Here is a 24,172-nt window from a genome sequence, read left to right on the forward strand (position 1 = left end):
GTCTATCTCCTTTTCTCCTTCTCTATTGCTCTCTTCCATTTGCCTTCCTATCTCCCTCTTGTTTTGCAATGTACCTTTTGTAGAAAAAAAGATTACAACATGGATCTCATAATAGATTTTGTAGATATGTTGTTAAAAACTTGTTCTCCCAAAAGATGTGAATGCTCCCCATTTTATCAGACACCCCTCACTTATCACTGCAGATGCGCTCAGTCTCTTTGTTTCAACCATTACTGAGTTACTCAGTTACAGACTCCAATAGACTTCACGAAGGTGCAACCAGACAACCATTCACCTTATGCCCCTGCCCAAGGGCTTCTTTGTTGCCTCCGAGTGTGGGATGCTCAGCACTCATGAAGGCAAAGCTCAGAAGTGTGAGGGATGTAAGCTTTCATCATAAAAGCTTCTGACTAGTGGATAAGGGAGATAGTAGATAAACAATCCCCCCTCTCCTGGCCCGGATGGAATGTTCTAAGGTGAAGCTCACGTGGCTACTCAGAAGGCAGTCCTATGAGACTGTAGTCACGTTAGGCCATTATCACTTTTTCCTGCCCTATTTCACTTCCCCTGTCTAACACTCCTATTGGCTGGGATTGCATTTACTTATAAAGTAAGTAGTAGCATATAATTCTATGCTTCAGGCTCTGCTTTCTGCTAAACCCAGTGTAAGATCCATAGACAGGAGGAATTTCTCAATTTTAGGCCTCATGGCCAAACCTCAAACATGTATCATCTTGACAAACTATTATAAGAAAATGAGCATTGTGGCCAAATAATAGTCAAAGGCTTGAACTCAGGGTATCAATGTGTGCTTACTGATCACTGGGTCAAAATATCTAATGAAAACTTTGTACAAACACATAAAAATACAAAAAGGAAAATTAAAATTTTATTATAGTGGAAGCCATTTCTTGGTAGAGTGATTGATGGGACCTAAAATAAGAGTAGCGAGGAAGCACTTATTTCTAAAATATATAGAGCAGGCAGAGGAAGAAGCTAATGGCTTTTATTAAAAATATCGGGCATCTGCAATACTCTCAACAATAAAGATTTTAAAAAATGAGCAGATGGCTGCCGGGCAGCTGGTTTAAAAGAAAGTGATGTCAGGTTGAATTCTGAAAATGAAGGCACATTAGAGAACTCTAGACTTACTTACAGGAAGACAAACATTACGAGACCATTGCAAAAACAGAGAGCTTAGATTTCCCTACAGATGGACCAAATACTAAAGCAGAATCCATTGTTAAATGCATATGAAGAGAGTCTTTCTGGAATTCTCTTAAATGTGTGGATTAAATTTCAAGAACTGCAGAAGAAACATTCTGAACAGAAAAACCTCAACTTCAAAATTCAGAAGGAAACAAAGGAAATGCTCCAGAATAGGTAAAGTGAAGAATGAAGAAAAATCTCACAGTGAACAGTCCTCAAGTGAAACCCAGTGGAAGGAGCGTACTCAGTATTTTGGAGTCAAGGATAGGTTTGAACTTCCTGTTAATAAAGAAAAAAATTGACAGGTTGGGCCTTGAAAAGACCATAGTCAAGGCTGTGGAGTGGGATATTGGGGAGTCTGAGGAACTCAGCAACCAGCTACCTGTTGGAGAGCTTGGTGCAAAAATTGCCAAAGCAGTTGCCTGTCACAACTTTGTAAAAGCCAAAAGGATGCTAAAAATTTACAAGCTGCTAAAAGAAGGAGGAGGAGGAGGAGGAGGAGGAGAAGGAGGAGAGAGGAGGAGAAGGAGGAGGAGGAGGAGGGAGGAGGAGCTTGCATGGTGGTTTGAAGCAAAGAAGAGATGGGAAACCTAAAGCAGCATGGTATACGTATATATAACTTGTCAGAGTTCTTCAAGTCACTTGAGTCCCTACTTGACTTTTTACTTGAGTTTTCGATTGCTCAATTTGCTGAAAATATTTTCTTGCTTAGGTTAAACATGTCAGGAAATTAATAGAAATAGAAAAATAAGCATAATTTTGAGAGTTATCCAATCTTTCTATAAAGAGTTACCCTGTTAAAGAGAATGGAATGGAGCATACAGTTATTTGTACACAAAATATATATATGGGGGGGGGGAGGATATAATTGTATTTATTTATATAGACCCACAATATAAAATCAATTTTCCTTTTCATCTATAGCCAAATTTCTCCTTGTTTCTTATTTGTAATCACTGTAAGGGCACTTACTCTGGAATTGCATTTTTAAGATTGACTTTGGTTTATAATGGATTAGTCATAGGTGCATGAAAGTCTCAATTGCTATTATCTTTACAGATGACTTAATGTTATAAAAGTAATTATTGGTTCTTTATTGAAGGCAGTAGAGTTGATACTTTACGGTCACATAATAAAAGCAATTGATTAATTTTTGTGTGCCTTTAGATAAAATATTACAGTAAGAAAAGGACTGAATGTAGTATTTGGAGGATAATTTAAATTCAACTCTGCCTGGAAATGTTTTTCTAAATATTTCTCTTAGGCATGCTATTTAAAAAAATTAAGATGATTCTTAGAAGAGAAAATGGTATAATTGAACCCTTTAAAAAAAAAAAGAGCTATGGGAGTAATGGGAAAAATCCAGGAGGGCTTGAATATCTGGAGACAGAGTTCAAATTATGCAGACATGTAAAGCAAGATGAAGAATTGGGGTTGGGGTAGTCCAGACTCCAATATTTGTGGGGAAAAGTCATCTCTAAAAGATGGCTAAAGTCCTTTCAAAGTAAAACTAAATATAATAATAAAACATATTCAGCCCTAGCTGGTTTGACTCAATGGATAGGACATTGGCCTGAAGGGTCCCGGGTTCGATTCTGGTCAAGGGCACATGCCCAGGCTGTGGGCTCGATCCCCAATAGGGGGCATGCAGGAGGCAGCCAATCAATTATTCTCTCATCATTGATGTTTCTCTCTCTCTCTCCCTCTCCCTTCCTCTCTGAAATCAATAAAAATATATATATTAAAAAAACATATTCATGTTACTCTAAATGCTGGTACTTAGTGGTCATATCTAATGAATTGTTTACTTATACTAGTATTCTCATTGAAAAATTCTGGAATTTGTGAGCTAAAAGTGAGCTTGAAGAACATCATTGAAGGATTGGGGATAAACCAACATGGCTGATTGGTGGCAGAGCTGGGGCAGGAATCCAGGTCTCCTGGTTCTTATTCTGTATGATCCTTAAGGTTGTACAGTCCTTGAAGTGACCAAGTTTGTGTTACTTGTCCTATAAGGCAAATAACTCTTTCAAGGCTTAGCACCTACAACAGTGAGGACAAACCTTTTGAGCTCGGCGTGTCAGCATTTTGAAAAACCCTAACTTAACTCTGGTGCCGTGTCACATATAGAAATTTTTTTGATATTTGCAACCATAGTAAAATAAAGATTTATATTTTTGATATTTATTTTATATATTTAGATGCCATTTAGCAAAGAAAAATCAACCAAAAAAATGAGTTTGCGTGTCACCTCTGACAAGCGTGTCATAAGTTCACCATCACTGACCTAGAAAGTGCTCAATGAGCAGTTATTAAAGTAATGAATAGTACACCATAAATGTTTAAAGCAAAGATGCTCTCTTGCTGTATTTAAACATGTACTTATCAATGCAAGATATGGAGGAAAGAAATTCTTTCTGTTAGGTAATAATAGTATTCAATTTAGAACAGCGGTTCTCAACCTGTGGGTTGTGACCCCTTTGAAGGTCGAACGACCCTTTCACAGGGGTCGCCTAAGACCATCAGAAAACACATATATAATTACATGTTTTTGTGCTTAATCACTATGCTTTAATTATGTTCAATTTGTAACAATGAAATTGGGGGTCACCACAACATGAGGAACTGTATTAAAGGGTCGCGGCATTAGGAAGGTTGAGAACCACTGGGTTAGACCATCATACACTTTACAAAGTATCCCCCCCTCACCCCCGGTCATTTTTTATTATTTCTATTTAAATCATTGTTTATGTCTCTACTGTATTAAAGGGTCGCAGCATTAGGAAGGTTGAGAACCACTGATTTAGAATGTGTTCTTGCCCTGGCTGGGTGGCTCAGTTGGTTGGAGCGTCATCCCATACACCAAAAGGTTGCAAGGTTGCAGACTTAATTTCTGGTCAAGGCACATACCTAGGTTGCAAGTTCAGTCTCATTGGGATGCATACGGAGGCAAATGATGGATGTTTCTCTTTCATATTGAGGTCTCTCTCTCTCTCTCTCTCTCTCTCTCTCTCTCTCTCTCTCTCTTTCTTTCTAAAATCAATAAAACATATCCTTGAGTGAAGTTTAAAATGATTTAAAAAATAGAATGCTTTCTTGCTGTCAGAAATATTTCATCAATATGAAATAAATAGTAAATTCTGTGAATTTTCTAGTGAGGTCTAAGAAATGGAAAAAAGAATGACATACACATCTTTTAAAAAAGAATTCTATGAGATTTCAAATTTTCAAGAGATAGTCTATTGTAGCATCAGTGCTTACTTACAATGTCATAGGTTTAGAACTGGAAATCTTGAAGAGATCATGACTTAGATGGGTTACCAAAGTCTCTAAGTACAAGGCATTTTCAGATTTTGTCAAAACACTTTCTTGTGCTCAAAACATGTTTGAATTACTGGGAATGTATTGCTCCCTGACAAAGCAATCTGAACACTACAATCCAGCAAGAAAAGCAAAGACGTTAAGGACTGCCTACCTACCAGTACATTCTAACCATGTGACAAAGAAGATCTCTAGGGGTGCCTCTTTTTCTACCCCCTCTGAAGTTTTTAGAAACTTCTCAAATACCGACCTCAATAAAAAAAAATTGGACTATTGTCAAATTTAAAAATAATGTTTTTTTAAAACTACAGTAAAAGGCTTCAAGTTACTGGCATACAAGCAGGCATTAATAAATAAGTGAAATTATGTCGTTATCCAAATGAAATGGATGTCCCAAAGTTCTTGCAATAATGCTAATGTGTTTAGATCATGACACAGCCACTCTGCCCTTCATTCAGAACGTAGTCAATTTTAGTGCGATCCAATTTAGATAGGACCTCAGGCTGCAAATTAAGAAGGATGACAGGAAAGCTTTATAAAAGAAAAGGTTTGACACTACGAGAAATCCCTCAATTAACCAGAAATGCAAGGTGGGTAAAAGGAGGTTTACAGTTGTGAGTGAAATACAGAGTTTATTCTTGTATTATTATTTGTTAATTATTGTGTTACTTTCCATATGAACAACTGTAAACCTACTTTTGCCCCACTCTATATAAAGTAGAAAATTTGACTAGAATTTGGCTAATTAAGGTTATACTTCATATGTTTCTAAATACACATTATTTCATGAAAGACATGGCTTGTTTTTATAAAATCTCAGTAACTCTGTTTTCAGCTTCAATTGTAATATTATACTTTACAAATATTTTTAAATCCCCTTTTAGTTTATGTAAGAAAGGTCCAAACCTGTAGGGAATTTTCGAGTGTATTTGAGCTAAACTGATGACAGTTGCCGGAAATCAAAATCTCAATTGATTGAGAAAATGCTGTGGAGAATGGCAGTTTTGTGGCTTATTTTATGAAGTAGAATCAAAGGAATAGTATAATAGAAAAATGTATTCCTGCTGGATATGGAAAGTACATCTTTCCCTGGTCAGGGTAATTGACAATGAGTTTAGAGTATGAGAACTCCCCCTATAGGCCCTCCCAATTCCAATTTAATTGAGATTTCTGTTTGTTAATCTTGATGAATATAATAGAATAGAAACCTGATATCAGAATGCTTTGCAATTAATAAGGGGAAGAATTATTTTATAAACTTATTTCAGTTATTTTTATGTTTCTGTGTGTGTGTGTGTGTGTGCGTGCCTGTACTAATGATGTAAAATGTATTTGATATTGTGGGTTGTAGTCAAAAGACAACACTAAAACAATTTAGTCACAAGTTTGATGTTCTTTATTCAAGGGAAAACAGTTCATGATTGGGGAGGGAGGTTCAGTGCCTCATGAGCAATGGAGCACTCTTCCCAAGGGATTTGAGGCAAGAATGAGTTTTATAGAGCATTAGCAGAGGCAATGCAGAAACAGGGTGCAATTGGCTGGGGTTGCATACCTGGTCTTATTTAGAAAGATCACAGAACAAGGAAGTAAATATAAAGCCCAGAGTTGGCTTGGCATTGGGATTGGCTGACTGAACTGACCGCCTTTCATGGTCAAACAGAGCATTAGGAACACAAAAGTTCAGTTTGCTGACGTGGCATGCTGGGCAGGAGAGGCTCCACCTTGGGCCTAGGAATTTATTTCAAGGTTGTAAAATGTTTGAATATCCCCGATGTTAGAAATACCTGCTAACAGTGGGAAAGAAGAATAAGAAAAGATGGTTACAGAGAGAAACAGCAGCAATGTAGATCAATGTAAAACAAGCAAGAAAGGCAGGATTCATGGAGTGATCAAAAGCATTGAAGAGTGGCAGTAAGGTGTTTCATGTTTAAATGAGAGTTAAGCCAAAATCATCAGATTTGGTGAAAAAGAGGTCCAGTGTCAGTGAAGAAGATAACTTTAATTGGATTTTGTATGTATGCATTGGCGAGATTTTTTAAGAATTAAGGGCTAATAGGGAGATGGAGTCATGTCATCAGAGACGTGATTTATTCAAAGATTTGTAAATACAACAGAAAGAAAATGAAAACTTGCTAAATAACATTACATGGTCTAAGAAAATGTTGTTCAAGATGATAGTTGAACCTTAGGTGGTTTGGCTCAGTGATAGAGCATCAGCCTTTGGACTAAAGGGTCCTGTGTTCGATTCCGGTCAAGGGCACATGCCTTTGCTGTGGGCTTGATCCCCAGTAAGGGGCATGCAGGAGGCAGCCAATCAATGATTCTCTCTTGTCATTGATGTTTCTATCTCTCTCTCCTTCTCCCTTCCTCTCTGAAATCAATTATATATATATTGATTCATAATAATATATATATTATTTTTAAAGTGCTTGGGCTTATAAATTTGAAGAACCACATGGGAGATAGAAAGGTGGCGAGTCAAGGTGAAAGTCAAGGTGAAGCTTTACTGGCGTGTGGCTAACTAACAGGGTAAACACTGACCAGTGAAGTGGAGGAGGCTCGAATAGGAGAATCATTTGTCAGCATTATATCAAATTAACCTAGTTTGTAGGAGTCAGAAAAAGATTACTGTCTTTAAGTTTCAAAGTTATCATTTGAAATGTATTCAAGCTCAGTCATTATTCACAGATTCTGTAATTATAAACTTACCTACTCACTAACATTTATTTGTAACTCCAAAAACAAGAGCCTCAGCACTTTAACTGTTTTCCACATGCACAGGGAAACACATTTGAATCACTGATGCACATGTTCCCTGTGAGGTCAAACAAGGGGACTTTGTCCTCTGCTTCTAGTCCCATTCTGTGAACAAGTCTCCTTTTTTGCAGTCTATTTAGTGCCACATTTTCCACATTTTTCTGCATTTTGTTGGTGATTTCACTGTTTAACCTGGCCCCATGCATAGTGCTGAAGTGCTATCTAGCATTTCCAAGTGCAAGAAAGCTGTGCTGAGTCTTATAGAGAAAATATGCATATTTAATAGATGTGTCATTCAGGCATGGGTTATAGTGCTGTTAATTGTGGGTTTAGAGTTAATGAAGCAACAATATGTATTAAATAAGGTGTCTGTCAACAGAAACAGACATAAAACAAAGTTATTCATTGATCAATTGATGGAAATGTGACCAGATACTCGCAGGGACCTAACCCAGTATTTCCCCAGAAACAGTGGTTCAGTATTTGCTAATTCATTGTTCACAGTGATTGTTTATAAAATAACCACTGAAAATGACAAGAACTGACTGTATTTTTAAGTAGTCCACATTTAAATAGATTATTAAAATGGGATGTTGATAATTCTTTAAAATATTTCTTAGTTCTGCCCTAACCAGTTTGGCTCAGTGGATAGAGCGTCGGCCTGCGGACTGAAGAGTCCCAGGTTCGATTCTGGTCAAGGGCATGTACCTTGGTTGCGGGCACATCCCCAGTAGAGAGTGTGTAGGAGGCAGCTAAATCAATGTTTCTCTCTCATCGATGTTTCTAACTCTCTATCCCTCTCCCTTTCTCTCTATGGAAAAATCAATAAAATATATTTAAAAAATAAAATAAAATATTTCTTAGTTCTGTGTTTTATTCTGCCATGATATATTTTTTGATGGGGCACATGATAATTAATAAAATGTTTTTATAAGTTTCTATATTGAAGCAAAGAAAATGCATTTTATTATCTTTCCAGAAAAACTCAAACTGATAATTTAGAAGAAATTTTATAATAATTTATTCAATTGTTATGGATCTATCAGATTATGAGCCATTAAAAGTGGTTGTGTGTTAAAAAATGATTCTTAATATCTTAAAACATATTTTAAATGTTTTTATCACCTTATATGCCACAGACAATATAATATTGGTACGTGTCTTTTCTCTACCTGAATTCGTATCTTTAGTACAAATTCATTTCTAAAATTTGATTATTATGGACAAAATTCCTTAATGTTTCCTAAGCCTTCTGTTTTATTTTTTCAACTGCTTATTTTTCCTGTAAACATCTGAGATAATGTTACTGTTTATGTCATCAGCTATAAAACCTATAGAGAAGCAAAAATATTTCAGGGCAGTGAACTTTATAGTAGTTTTTGTAGGAGCTACAGAATATAAATTATTGAGAACAACCTCCTTATATCTATGCCTCTGCTGCCCCCCAAAGAGAGTTCACATGGTGAGTTAGTGAAAGTAAACCTTGTTTGAGTTATAGGACTCAACACATGACAGCATGCTTACTATTTAATTTAGATCCTTCTGAGAATTTAACATAGGCACAGACTGTTCATCAGTTTAACAGGCATTTAATAAACCAAATAAAGGTTAAGTGGATTACTTCTGTGATAAGAAAGTAGAAATGATTGAAGACAGGAGATCAGATGAAGACTGCAAACTCAGAGGCTCCAGCCAGAACCACTTAGCTAAGTAAGCCACTCCCAAATTCTCCACCCTCAGAAAGTCTATGAGATAAGTAATGCATGTTGTTTTAAGCCAATAAAATTGGGACTAATTTGTTATGAAACAATAAATAATGCATGTTATTATCACTACTTTGGATCAAGCATTTAAATGTATCTTAGCTTGTATTGATCCGTGCAATTTGTAAGAAGGGGTAATTGGAACAAGCTTTAGTACTGAAATTCCAGAATTCTCAGACCACCAGGAAGATGCTAGTCCTGAGGACATTGCTACGTAGATATCCGGAAACAATGAATATATAAAAATAGAATACAGACAGCAGGATAAAAGAAATAGAATACATGGCCAGGATGTGAAGTGGAGGAAGGAGGCAAAAAGAATAAATGTATTTTCTTTATGCCAAATTCTGTGGATCACTGGGTTTCTTCACTAATAGTTTCCTATATTCTTGGTGGAGAAAGAAGAGCAGCAAAGAAATTAAACTAGAACTTAACAAGTAAACACAACTTAAAATTCATGAGGAGTTTCTGGGCCTCAGCACTTACCGCACTAGGAGAAAACAGGACTAAATTTTATGTTAGGTTCAAAATTTTCCTGAGATATATATATACTCTTCCAGTGGACCTAATACATTCGGGCTAATATGAAGTAAAATTCCAAAGCATGAGTTGATGCTTTTGTGTATTTTTGTTCTATAGCAAGATCTAAGATTTGGAATTTGAGGTTCAGGAAATGGGTACTATTTCCACAGTCCTCCTATATAGAGAAGACAGGAAGTTGGATATAATCAAGAATATTTTCTTGGAAAGTTTACAATGTGCACATGAGGAAACTGGGTTAGGAGAGAGAAAGATTAAGCCTAGAGGAAAAGTTTTAGAGAATGGCCTTATTCAAGGCATGTGAGGAGAAAGGGGTGTGAAGGAAGGGAGATTAGAGATAAATTGTAGCAGAAAAAAAACAGTGAATAGACTTTTACAGAAGTATAGATACCTCAGCTTGATTTAAGCTATAATAAAGCTCATTTTGGTTTGAAAGCACATTTTTTCTCTTTATCAGGTCCTGGCAAAAGCTATCAGAATGTATTTAACTCAGTAACACTGCTGAGCAGATATTCAGTTGCTGAGGTAAATACACACTCTGCTGAGGTTAGTTTAAGTGGAAACTTTCCCCATTTTATCTGACACTGAAAATCTTTTTTTTTTAATTCTGTATCTGTCTTTGATTTAAGCTCTAATGCTGCTTTGTAATCACATCATTTTCATTGTATATTTCTTGGGTTTAAGAGATTAAGCAGAATTAGTTTTAACATCAGGGTATAACTTGAAAAAGCTTATTTCAAGTAAATCCATTATAAAATTTCACCATTTCACCTGTCTCCCTTAGAAGTGCATTAAAGTACAGTAGCCACTCCTTATGTGAGGATATGTTCCAAGATCCTCATTTGATGCCTGAAACCACAGATAGTATCAAGCCTTATATATACTATAATTTTTCCTGTACATACATACATACTTCTGATAAAGTTTAATTTATAAATTATACATGGTGAGAGATTAACAACAATGACTAATAATAAAATAGAACAATTATAACAATACACTGTAATAAAAGTTATGTGCACGTGAGCTCTCTCTCTCTCTCTCTCTCTCTCTCTCTCACACACACACACACACACACACACACACACACACACACACACAAAATACTGTAATATTTTCAGAACTCTTCCGATGGTGGGTAACTGAAACCATGGAAAGTAAAACCGTGGATAAAGGAGGATGACTGTAACACATGTTGTCAAGGCAAAAAGACACGTTGGCTGAAACCCTGCTTGGTCATTGATTATAACTGTCATAGACATGTCAATAAAATAAGTTCACCGTTCAAAGCAAGGTAATAGATTAAGGGTTTATTGTTTTTATGATCATCTCTTATTCGCATGACTGTGAAGTTTCTGGCAAAGTGGGTCATAGAAAAGATACGTAAGTTTTGTATCATATCCTTGTAGGCATGCACCATGTGTAGTTTATTTAGCGTATACAGATATTATAAGACTTTAGATAACGGTATTAAAAGGCTGATGAATAAAATATTTTTTCTATTGTTTATCAGATATTATAACTAACCTTTAAACCATTCTATAGCATCCAGAATGTAAGTTTTATCCTTCATTGTAATTTTAGATAGGCGAGAAGTTCAGTGTGAGTTTCCCAGAGGTTGTCTACTTCAAATTCATTCATAATGTCATTAATAGAACTCAGTGGATGGAAACATTCCAGAAATAGATATTTAAGATGGGTAAGCATAAATTGTCATTTAAAAATATTTCAGAAATAATTGGCCATCTAATTTGAAATTCAATTTATAATATTCATGCAGTAACTAAATTATAAGAAAAACTTAGTCCCAGGAATAATATTTAAGAATTGTGAGGAACTTGTGGTGTTTTATAGCAATGGGCATACGTGTAGGATGATAATTTTTATCTTAACCTTCAAAAATTAGCAATCATTTTTGTTCAACATTCAAGTGAAGACAGTGATTAGAGCCAAAAGATGAATAAAAATGTGTTGCTTGATTGAAATTAGCTTTTACTAAAATTAGTACTGACTTTGTTCTTTGTGAGCTAATCAAGCTCATCAGGTAAGTGGTTGCCTTCTTTCCTTTAGAATAGATTCCATGTAAATGAAATAATATGGTGACTTGGTTCCCAAATTTCTCATTGGTTAGTCATCTTATTATACATTTTACAATATTGTTATATGAGTTAAATCAAGACCTTTTTTGATGATATGACTAGAGGTCATTCAGTCATTTTCATTGTAATTGCATAATTAAAGCATAGAAGTTGTTCATAATCAGTCATAAGAGCCTGAATGTAGAGTTGATTAAAGATTTAAGAACTTATTCTCCTGTCAAAATGTACTACTCTCACATACCTTTGTGAGTCTGACCTGTCATATAAGAGTTTCTGGGAAAACCATATAGAAGAAGAGAATACAGTCTTTTGACGACTTAATGTTGGTTGTTTATGTGTAATTTGGGTTGAGAGCTGGGAGCAAAAGACAGGACATGTGGTCTCAAGCCACGGATTTCAATCTTCAGCTCGTAGTCCTTTCCTGCATATCAAAATGTCTACAGTTGCCCTAGCTGGTTTGGCTCAGCGGATAGAGCATCGGCCTGTGGACTGAAGGGTCCCAGGTTTGATTCCGGTCAAGGGCATGTACCTGGGTTGCTGCGGGCACATCCCCAGTAGGGGGCGTGTAAGAGGCAGCTGAATTGATGTTTCTCTCTCATCGATGTTTCTAACTCTCTATCCCTCTCCCTTCCTCTCTGTAAAAAATCAATAAAATATATTTTTAAAAAATGTCTGCAGTCATTTATAGCTCTAGCTCTGTTCTCCCTCTTAGGATGTGTGAGTCAAGCCCTTCAGAGTGTTCTCTTCACTCATCTTTGCTAGATTTCAAAGATGACATGTTAACTGTTCCAAAATTTGAAGGATTTAAGTATTTTTTTCTATTTTCATTCTGATTGCGAAAGTATGTCCAAGGGTAGGTTGACTTCAACCTACCAATAATCTAACCACTGAGGTTTCTAAATTTTAGCATGTTTTTTTAAAAAATAAATTGACTACTTCTTCAGCAATGGACGTGAAGGAAGGAGCTGTCCTATGCTATGCCAGGAATGCTGTGGGAGATACTTCTGTGGGGACTGGATTGGGAGATCTGTACTTTTATTCCACCTAAAAATTATTTTTCCCTTCTTCTTTTAGGAACCTCTCTTATGCTTTTTCTTTCTCCATCAAAGCAGCATAGAATTTGTAGTGGAGACAGAATTTGTACAGAATTTGATAAGCTGAAGAAAAGATATCATTTCCTTTTGTTCCTCCCTTTAAGTCTCAGACTTTTATGTTCCTTCACAACTTGTTTACTAAGCTAGGTGAGTTGTACAGAGAAAGTAGGATTCCTTAAGCATTTGTGTTGCATTTTAATATATGTGTTGTTCTTGTATTTCTAATTAGCAGTGCTTTCAGGGTTAGCATTATTCTGATAATCCTTGGAAAGAGATTCTGAAAGTTCAGTATTATGTTTGTTTGAATTAATGCCTCATTATTATCTCAGAAATCAATACACTGAGCAATAAAAGTAAATGCACATTCAAACTCTACCAAAAGTAATCCTAGTAGCATGTATTCTTTATTGCTGCATAACAAATGAGTCCCAAATGTAGCAACTCAAAACAACTTATTCTATGGTGACTTAAGGCTATCTATTAATATTTGTGCTTAAAATTTTAGATTAAATAATACAGCTAGAGTGCATTTTTAAAGTCTAAATGTGGGTTATAGAAACTAATTTTGTTGTTCTTTGGTTGGAGGAGTAGGAGGTACAATTAGGTAACAGGGTAGATATAGGTGATGTGTTTTCTGAGTGCAGGGCCTCTCAGCCATAGTTAGCAGAGAACGCAGTTTTATTCCAAAACCCATTTTCGAGTGTCCAAGTCAGATTACATTTGCAGCTTTTAGCTATACACACATAGCTTGAGGGAGGCTTGAAAAGAATTATAAGTAGTTAAATCTATGCAATGTAAGTGTAAAATAAATTTAAATAAATCAACACAAACAAAAGAATTATTGAGCATCTGCTATATTCCAGACAATATCCTAATCTAAGCTCAAAAGCTGATGTGAATGGGTGCTAGGGAGCAGATTAATATGCGTGTAAGGAGCTGGTAAATTATAGTCAATAGAGAGTACCATACAGTTGTTCTTGGCAATACTTGCACTTTCCTGAGCTACATTGGTGTTTACTTAAAAAAGTTGTGCACATATACCTGTTAATGCTCACAGCAGATTTGTAGTTCCTGCAGAGTTGGTGTCAATACCTACAGCATGGGGTAGGACTAGTGGTTCAACTTTGCTTCCCTAAGCAAATTCTAAATCAGTATCCGCAAGGAGCGCCAACCTCATGTGGAATTTCTGAAACTTCCAAATGCAAGGTCCACATGCTGATTCAGAAGAATCACGATGGAGCCCAGGTATTGTTTTAAAAAGTCTACATGTGATTCTGATGAACACCATGAATTGAGAATCACTGGCTTAAGCCAAAGAGAAGGGCAAAAGGGAGAGAAAAACAAGAAGAATATAAAAAAATGAAATAAGACCAAAAGAAGGGAAGATAATAAATGGTGAGGTTGAGTTAGTTGTGTGAAATGTATTATGTAACAGTTGGTGTAAAACTCCTCCTGCACTTGCCATTTCTTGATTTTTCTAAAACTATTGTCATAAAAACCTCCCTGCTGGGTGGAATGATTTTGAAATTTACTCAGGGTAAGGAAAGATTGAAAGCAGAAAATAATATGCTTAAATTTATGCATGCATTAAAACCAGTGGGAAATATTTCAAATGAGTGCTTAAGCCTGAAAACTTGGTGAAGAATTAGAAGTATGTTTAATTTATCAGAAGCTGCCAAACTTGTTTTCCATGTGGTTATAATGTTTTGTATTCTTACTTGTAATATATGAAAGTCCCAGTTGCTTCACGTTATCACCAGCACTTGGTTTTGTCAATTAAAAATTTTTTAAATTAAAATAAAATGATACATTCTTGTATCTATGTAATGTAAAATACAAAAATATGAATTACTTCTAGGGAGTAGGAATAGCCCTTCTTCCTAGTTAGAAAACACTCACCCTTTCCTTTGTTCTTTAATATATAGTAGGATGACTTAGAAGGAATAATGAAGTTGAAGATCGGTCAGATAACTAAGTAAAATGAAGAGCACATATAATTATAATTGATATGTTCATTACTCACAGTGAATTTTTACATGTATTTTCCCATATTTGCACCCTTCAGTTTCAGTTATCATAAAAACTCCTTAAGAGGATATCAATCTGATTAATTTTGATATTATAGGCAAAGAAAAATAGGCACTGGTAAAATTTCTTAAATTCCTATAAATATATACTATTTGATTTTTAAAATATTTTTTACTTATTTGAGAGAGAAAGGGAGAGAGAGAGAGAGAGAGAGAGAGAGAGAGAGAGAGACATCAACTGATCGGCTGCCTCTTGCATGCCCTCTACCAGGGATCAAGCCCACAGTCTGGGCATGTGCCCTGACAAGGAATCCAACTAGTGACCTTTGGGTGCACAGAATAATGCTCAACCAACTGAGCCACATTGGCCAGGGCTATACCATTTGACTTTTAAATTATTTTATTTAAAATTTCCTTTGAAAACATCAGCAAAGGAATAGGTTTGATACAGAAAATAAAATGTACATTAAACAAATGATTCCTCTTTCTTTTTATTGAATGTATTGGGGTGACACAGGTCAACAAAATTATACAGGGTTCAGGTGCACAATTCCACAACACCTCATCTGTACACTGTATGGTGTGTTCTCCACCCCACGTCAAGCCTCTGTCCATCACCATTTATCCGCTCATGCCCTCCTTTACCTCCTCCTGCCCCCCTTACCCCGGCAGTCACCACACTGTTGTCTCTGCCCGTGAGTTTTTCTCTTTTTGTTTTGCTCTATCCTTCCACCTCCCCCCATCAGCCCCTCCCCACCCTGATAGCTGTCAGCCTGCACTAGACCATTTTCTTGAACGAATGTTTCCTACATCGCAGCGGACAAAACAGAATAATTTGGACTAGGCATGGTAAGACAATTATACTCTTATCTCTGGTTCAAAGTAGAAGGAAATATACCGGGAGAGAGATACACCGTAGAGCTTGGAGTTGGAAAACAGAAGCAATGACATCTGTTAGGGAGACCTAGGGAAGTCTTCTTGACAACAAAGAACATCATTTTGGCGCTAAAGAAAGCCTAAGAGTTCGTCTGTTCATTTTGTTTTTAATTTATAAAATTAATGTTATTGTATAAAATCCAGATGCTTAGAAAAAAGTGCACCTGAGATTTCACCACTGAAATAAAACCATAATTAGCACTTGAGTATATTTCACTTTATCTTTTCTCCGTAATACCTCGTATATTTGAGAAAATAGTATACACATAATTTTATATGCTGCTTTTGAAGTAAATAGTATAGTAACTTAAATAACTTAGAGTAACATCAACTTTTTAATAATTATTATAAAGTTAATGGTTATTTATTCCACCATCCTCAGCACTGAGCCAGCTTCCTTCTATGGGACTGTTTAGGTAACGTCTAAGGTTTTGCTAATATAAGTTACATATTGAAAATCTTTTTATGTAAAACCAATATTTTACATTTCAGATTTTTACAGGATAGATTATTAAAGGAGAGGTTACTGGGTCAAAGTTTGTGAAAGTTTTTAATGCTGGTGATAGGCAGATTAACTGGAGAGAGAAGATAGGGGAGAGGGTAGAGATATGCAAAAAAGAAAGAAGAGCATAAAATTAAAACAGCAAGAGAGAAAAAGAATCTAAGATACATATGGAGAATATCTAGTTCTTCACTTTGACTAAAGGATAGTGTAGATGCTGTCAAAAAGAATGCTAGACATGTCCTGAGGCAAGACTAAGCTTTCCAAAGCTGGAATATGTATTATTTTTGGGGGGTGCTAACAGGTAATACTAGGAAGTGCTCTGGGTGCGAGTAAATGAAGAAATTTAAAAACTGAACAGTTTTTTTGCAGGAATTTTTTCAGAGCCTTTAATATGTTCCTGTGAATCATTATTCTCTAAGAGGACAATATAATGGGTAGGGTTTTCTATAATTTTACCAAGGGGCATGTTTTTTAAAGAGCAATAATGTATTTCATGAGACACTTTGGAAAATGGTAGCTTATGGCAGAAGGGATTTGATTGATATGGAGTTTGAACTTAGTTTGACGGGCAGGAAAACCACTGGAGAGAGCCTGTCAGCTCACGTTTACAATAAATGGTGAAATTTTTACCTTTGGATCTTCTTCCTAAAATATTGGACTCAATTCACATACATATCTGTTGGTTGAAGAATAAATGCAATCAGTATTTTTCATCTGCTTTTCCAATAAGTTTATGTTATTGCACTCATTATTCAATCCTTTGACTTTGCTGGTGCCTTTTGAAGAACTGCTCAGGTCTTCAAATGTTGCTGTTAACAGCCATATAGCCACCATATGTACTTGTATGGGTTTGCATGACAGCTTCCAACCTCTCCCTTCACTATATTAGTTAATTCAGAATTAAACAGCAAACTATTATTTCCTACCTACAGGTTTGCTTTTGTCACTTTGTATTTGTAAAACATCATTATTATTTCAACTTCAAACATTTCCTTTGAGATTTTCTCTACTATGTCTACATATTTTATTATTCCTCCTATGGGAACTGACATATAGTTCATGACCTCTGTCAAATAATGTCTTTAAGGTGATATGACACTGCACAATCATCATTTGTAAAACTATCATTAAAATGCACAATCTATCCTTACTTTTTTGATTAGTCAGACATTTGTTATCAATATCTGCCCATCTATCTCCCTGCCTCCTCCCCCATCATCTTTTTTTCTCTCTTCTTTCCTATCTCTTCATTTTTACCCTTTGGCAGACTCTGTAGAGAACCACCTACGGGAAATGCTACCTGTGAAAATGTGGGTGAAATGTATATGCTGACAGGGTTTATCATTTCTGTTATTTCTACAAATCTACCCTAGTAACCTCCTTTTCCTTTTACAAAATTATTCTATTTACAATCTAGTCTGCCTTCCTTTTAATATACGTAAATCACAAATTTTCTTCACATACTCGAAGAGCCATCTTTTCTTGTGATGCCTTTCTGAGATATTTCTTTTAAATTAATTATCTCAGATGCATAAAACATAAGAAAATAATCTAAACGAGCAGGAAGGCAGGAGTAAAGAAAAAGACATATGCTAGTTTAAAAGTTAAAATATGCAATATATCAACTGCTATTCTAAAGAAAATAAAAGTATTGACAGATGGTACTCAAATACATATTTTTTTACTAAAATGACAATAAAAGTTTATATTTATTCTTCTAAAGAGAATATAACAATAAAGTATACCTGCCTAACAGAGCCAATTAATTTAAAGGTCACCAACATGAAATTTCAATATTCTTAGGTTATTAAATTATAGAGACAATTTCTGGAGGGTTTTTATAGCAGATACCAACTATAATCTTGCCACATAATCTTGCCCCATTTGGTCTTTTGTTGTTGTTACCTGAACCCTGATTTCTTTAGTATTGACGTGTCCCTGGAGCTCAGGGAATGTGGCTCAGGAAATAATCAAAAGTGGTCCAAACCAGTCCTGAGCAGCTCATTCCCTTGGCCCGTGATTGCTCTGGAAGTAAACATGTGACCCAGTTTGACAAATAAAATGTAAACAGAGCCTGTTTGGTGGCAGAGCCGTTCACCCTTTCTTTTTTCTCCATCGAACACTGTCGTTTAGACATACAGCAACAAGGTCTTTGTGACAATTAGGCAACATGTGAAAATATAAAAATCAACAAAATGGTGGTGGAGGGGAAAGAGAGAAAAATCTCATATTTTTGAAAGCATCATTGAGCATCTGTACTATCCTGAATTCCTGTCTCTGGGTATCTGTTTGTATAAAGAAAGATAAGCTATTAATTGTTTAATTTACTGTAGATGGGTTGACTTCCTTCTTCAACTAAAATTATTTCTAATGGATTCAAAATTGATGCTATATTTGTGTTTTTATTAATTAAGGTTTACATAAATGTTAAAACTTTAAATACTAAATTAATCCAGTGTTTATATTAATTTTATTTTCTACTCTTCCCCGAGATCTCAATAGTTCTCCCTGACCATTTTAGTTCTCCCATTACCACTATCATAATATCATGCATTTCTCCTTACCATTTATAATTTTTTAAAATAATTTTTAAATTTATTTTTTAACTGATTTCAGAGAGGAAGGGAGAGGAAGAGAGAGATAAAAACATCAACGATGAGAGAGAATCATTGATTGCTGCCTCCTGCAAACCCCCCACTGGGGATCTAACCCGTAGCCCAGGCATGTATCCCTGACTGGAATCAAACCCGGGACCCTTCAGTCCACAGGCCAATGCTCTATCCACTGAGCCAAACCAGCAAGGGTTTTACCAGTTATAATTTGATTTTATTTGTAAATAGTCAGGGAGATCTCAATAGTTCTCCCTGACTATTTTAGTTCTCCCATTACCACTATCATAAAATGCATTTCTCCTTACCAGTTATAATTTGATTTTATTTGTAATGACTGCTTTATACATTAATCTTTCACATCTGATGTTTTGAACATTGAAACATAAGATACCCCATAATATTTAATATAAAGTAATGCCATAGTATACAGATTTGTACCTGTGTCCTCAAGAATGCATTCGGTGTAAAGTTGATGTCCTTATTGTCAACAATTCAGCAAATTAATAGACTATTATACACATCCTAAATCTAATGTACAAATGTAATAATGTCCATTAATGTGTGTTTTGAAAGATAAAACTAATTTTAAAGGAAATAGAAGGTTCTATCTTTCTCTCCACCCCCAGTAAATTTTTTCAAACTCCACTGGAGGAACGAGGAGAACAAACAAATCAAATGGTTTGGGTTAGGGAAAGGAAATTGCCAAAATGCCTCTAAAAATATATTACTCAGTATATACTACTGCTTTATTTTTGTTACAATAATGGACTTCATTTCTAATAAGTTTTACTCTGATCTATAGGGATCACAAAGGTAATTTTCAAAAAGCTGTCAATACTTTTCAGGATACATAATTTCTAAAAAGTTAAAAATATAATTCCCATATAAATATAACTATTTTATTTAATCATTAATTAGATAGAGACAAATAAAATGGTAGGTCTGTTTTTGAGACTCAGGGATTAACTAGTTCATTTGGAAAGGCATTAAGAGTGTTAGAGAAGATTGGTATGTTAGATACACAGAGAGCTTATCATTGTGTCTTACATAAAACTGTAACCTTTAGGGTTATCTATTCTACTAGACAGGATTCTACAAGTTCACATATAACTTACAGTGTTTATAATTAACTGTAATTAAATAGAAGTGTTCAAGTCAGGCTCAGGTATGTACTCTTAAAGATTTAAGTAATACTTAAGTGGTATTGTTAAACTATGTCCTGGTGTAACATTAAAAAAACATATTGCCCACCATTTTGGGGTCCTTTTTTGGGGGAGTTTAGTTTTAATTAAATTTTAAGGGTGTTAATCAGAGACACTGTACAGTTAACCTTTAAAAATATACAGAGATACTGAATTCTTAAGTAGCTTCCTTTGAGACTTGGCAGCTCTTGCTTCCCAAATCAGTTCAGTACAATGAAGGTATATAGTCCAGATACTTCTACCTTCTAACTTGTGCTAACACTTCATCTGTGAGACTAAATTGAAATATTGTATGATCCATCCCTCTGAAATTTAGAAAATGAAAAACTTGTTCAACATAAAAGTAAAATCCATGGATTATCAAATTTTATATTATAAATGATTCTTTATTATTATATACTAGGGCCATGGTCGGCAAACTGCGGCTTGTGAGCCACATGCGGCTCTTTGGCGCCTTGAGTGTGGCTCTTCCTAAGCCTTAGGAGTACCCTAATTAAGTTAATAACAATGTACCTACCTATATAGTTTAAGTTTAAAAAATTTGGCTCTCAAAAGAAATTTCAATCGTTGTACTGTTGATATTTGGCTCTGTTGACTAATGAGTTTGCCCAACACTGTACTAGGGACCCAGTGCATGAATTCATGCACCTTGAAAGGAACTGTGGGCTGCAAGACTCCGGTGGGCACAGGGGTGGGTCTCGGCCTACCCTCTGTGCCCCTGCTTGGCCCCTTCCGTCGCAGCCCCTGGTCCCCTGCCTGTTGGCAGCCCCGCTCCCGCCGCTACTGCTCCCATGTGCTGACGACACTGACCCTGCTCACACCCGCTGACGGCGCGGAGCGATTGGGGCCGGCACCAGCAGCGGGTGCGAGCAGTGGCTGCTGTCCTGATCACCCTTCAGGAGTAGGGGGAGGTGGAGAAGCCCTCAGGGTCGATCGGGGCCAGCAGCTGCCACTCATACCTGCTGACGGCGCTGAGTGCCAGGCACCGGCAGCAGCTCTGGCACCAGCTGCGGGGGTGTGAGTAGGGCTGGAGCCAGCAATGGGTGTGAACGGTGGCTCCAGTGCCGGCAGTGGGTGTGAGTAGCGGCTGCTGCCCCAATCCTCCCTTAGGAGCAGGGAAAGGTGGAGAAGCCCTGGCAGCTATCGGGGCCAGCAGCCTGCTGACGGTGCCAAGCAATTGCGGCTGGCACCAGGTGCCAGCAGCGAGTGCGAGCGGGGCTGGTGCCAGCAGTGGGTGGTGTGAGCGGCGGCTCTAGCACCAGCAGTGGGTGCAAGCAGGGCTGGCACTGGTGAGTGCCAGGCAGGACCACGGCGGGCAGGAGCAAAGAATTTTCAGTAACCACCAGAGGCTTGCCCCGATGACAGTGACCAGCACCCCTCCTTGGTCTGGCACCCCTGCTCACTTTCTCCACATCCCGCCATGGCTGACACCCACAATGTTCTGCGCATGCCCCTTGGTGGTCAGTGCTCATCATTGCGACCAGTTGTTCAGTTGTTCTGTTCAGTCTATTTGAATATTAGCCTTTTATTATATTACTAGAGGCCCGGTGCACAAAAATTGTGCACTCGGGGGTCCCTCAGCCCGGCCTATGCCCTCTTGCAGTGTGGCACCCCTCGAAGGATGTCCACCCCAGTGGGGACCCTCACCCATGGAGGTTTGGTCAGCCTGGGTGAGGGGCTGATGGCTGTTTTCAGGCTGACCACACCCCCTTTAGGGTAGGGGGTCCCCACTGGGGTGCCTGGCCAGTCTGGGTGAGGGGCTGAGGGCCGTTTTCAGGCTGGCCAAGCACCCTAGCGATGTAAGCTCCAAGCCTCTCCTTTTTTTCTCTTTTTTTTAATTCTGGGGTTTGTTCACCTTCTATAATTGAAACTTTGTTGCTTTCAGTGGAGCTCAGAGCTGGGCCGCAGCAGGCCGGGAACCTTGGCTTCCTCCATCACTGGAGCAAGCAAGCCTCCTGCTTGCTCCAGCTCTGTAACTGCCGGCCGCCATCTTGGTTGGGTTAATTTGCATATAGTCACTCTGATTGGCTGGTGGGCGTGGCTTAAGGCCTAGCAAAAGTACGGTCAATTTGCATGTTTGTCTTTTATTAGTATAGGATTATATTACAATCCACATATATTCTTTATATTACCATATTGCTTTAAGGAAAATTTATTTGAAGATTATTGGTTTTAGACTAGAGATAAAAAAAATACATTCCAGACTTCAATGATACTGATAGATATATGGCTAAATATTCAAATTTAATATTATTATTCTGTATTATTAATAATAATATACTTCAACATTATTATAATCTTTATCAATGATTGCACAGCTGAAACAGATGCTAAGAACACTCATATATATGTTTCTTCCCCAAAATGCTAATCTCATGTGAAACAAAGTTAAGTTTGAACTTCTCAAGAAGGAGCTAAATAGTAGGAAATAAGGGAATAAAGAAATATCTATTGTAACCCAAATCACTACTGTTGGGACATTCCAGCCTTCTTTTACATTGATAACTAAATATAATGCTTATATCCAATTTTCTGGCAAGGATTCCCTAAATCAACAATTTTAACTGGTGTGCCTCAAGAATTTTTAAAATATGCAATATCTGACCACTTAGGCACACTGACCTTTTCCCCCTTACATTGTCAAATATAAAATGACAGCTGCCAACATAACAATAGCTATCTATTGTGAATTAATAAAAAGTATACCTATTTTTATTTGATCAGCCAAATATATATATTTTTGGTGTGCCACAGAATTTTAGTCATTATTTTATGTGTTCCATGAGATGAAAAAGGCTGAAAATCGCTGCCCTAGAGGTTTGTCACCTACCTATGGTCACATCCTTTTCCTAATCCTGTTTCTGGCTCACTTTTATCTCCTGTGACTACTGTTCTTTCACTCCTCTTTCTTTATTCTCCAACCTCATTTATGCAACACTATGATCTTAAAAGACGTTTCCTGAAGGTTTGGAATGAGACAGAGAGCATAAAAGAGCAAAAATACGATTTCACTTTGAATACTTAACACTACCATTCTTAGACTTGCCTGGTTCTTCTTCATTATAGAAAAGCAGTTTCTTCCTTGTTTCCAGTAAGGTCTCTCCATTATCTTCAGAGGTTTCATTATTGTTCTCTTATGTGAATGCAAGTACTTATTTCCCTTTTCCTAATTTTGTTTGCCTTATTATATGGGGAAAATTATCTAAGTGTTTCTCATAAAGGCTCTGGTTGTCCAGTGAACATTTCCTTTTTCAAATAACATAATTCTAGAATATATTTTTAAAGAAAAAGCTTAAGAAATTTGTGATGAGAATACTTCCCCTCCCCTAGATAGCAGAAGCTAGTCCATCATTATTATTTTTTTAAATAGTCAAGTTTTATTATTATTATTTTTTCTCTTTCAGTTACAAAATTATACCTCCACTAAAAACCTTTCTCAATACTCGGGGTGAGGGCATTTCCCCAGCCTGCTCTATGGAAGTTTTCTCATCACATACACAGATGGAACAGAATACTGATGTGTGGGGACCACCTTTCAGGCTTCCGTTTGGCTTCCTGGGGATGGATGTGTTGCAAGCTGATGAGTCTGCCGTTCCCCTTTGTTGTCTAAGTACTTTTAATAACCCTCACACCTGGTCTGGGCAGAATCTGCTCCCGAGACAGAAGTAGGCCGTCAGTGCTGGCATCTGGCATAGAGTCACCAAAGATGCCATGTCACTTGCGGGAAGCACTGCCCTTGCTTCTTTGATTACAATGATTGAAAAATGACCTTTTTCTTTTTTTTAGATAACAAACAAATCATATTTCCGTTCCAGTAGGGTACCTCGATCCTTGATATTAGATGGCACTTTTCCCAAAACTTATATAGAGCTTTTAGCATTTGATGAATGAATGCTAGATGAATACACAGAATTGTTTGTTCATCTAACAAATGTCTGAAAACTTTTGCTTTTAGGTGAAGTCTTATTTTATTTCAGTCTAAATCAATTAAAGCCTGCACTGCATTCTTAGGTAACAGGATATAAGCAAGTGATACTTGTCCCAAAATTGTTTTAGAAAGTTATCTGGTCTGATTGAGTGAGGATATCAAGAAAAAAAAAGGCTAAT

General features: G+C 36.7%; 1 pseudogene; it reads left to right on the forward strand.

Annotated features, from left to right (window-relative positions):
* The first annotated feature begins 298 nt into the window (after positions 1-298).
* Positions 299-23,956, forward strand: LOC102440119 (annotated as a pseudogene).
* The last annotated feature ends 216 nt before the right edge of the window (positions 23,957-24,172 follow it).

The sequence above is a fragment of the Myotis lucifugus genome, unplaced genomic scaffold, assembly GCF_000147115.1.
Source record: "Myotis lucifugus unplaced genomic scaffold, Myoluc2.0 scaffold_1, whole genome shotgun sequence".
In the NCBI taxonomy this organism is placed as follows: domain Eukaryota; kingdom Metazoa; phylum Chordata; class Mammalia; order Chiroptera; family Vespertilionidae; genus Myotis; species Myotis lucifugus.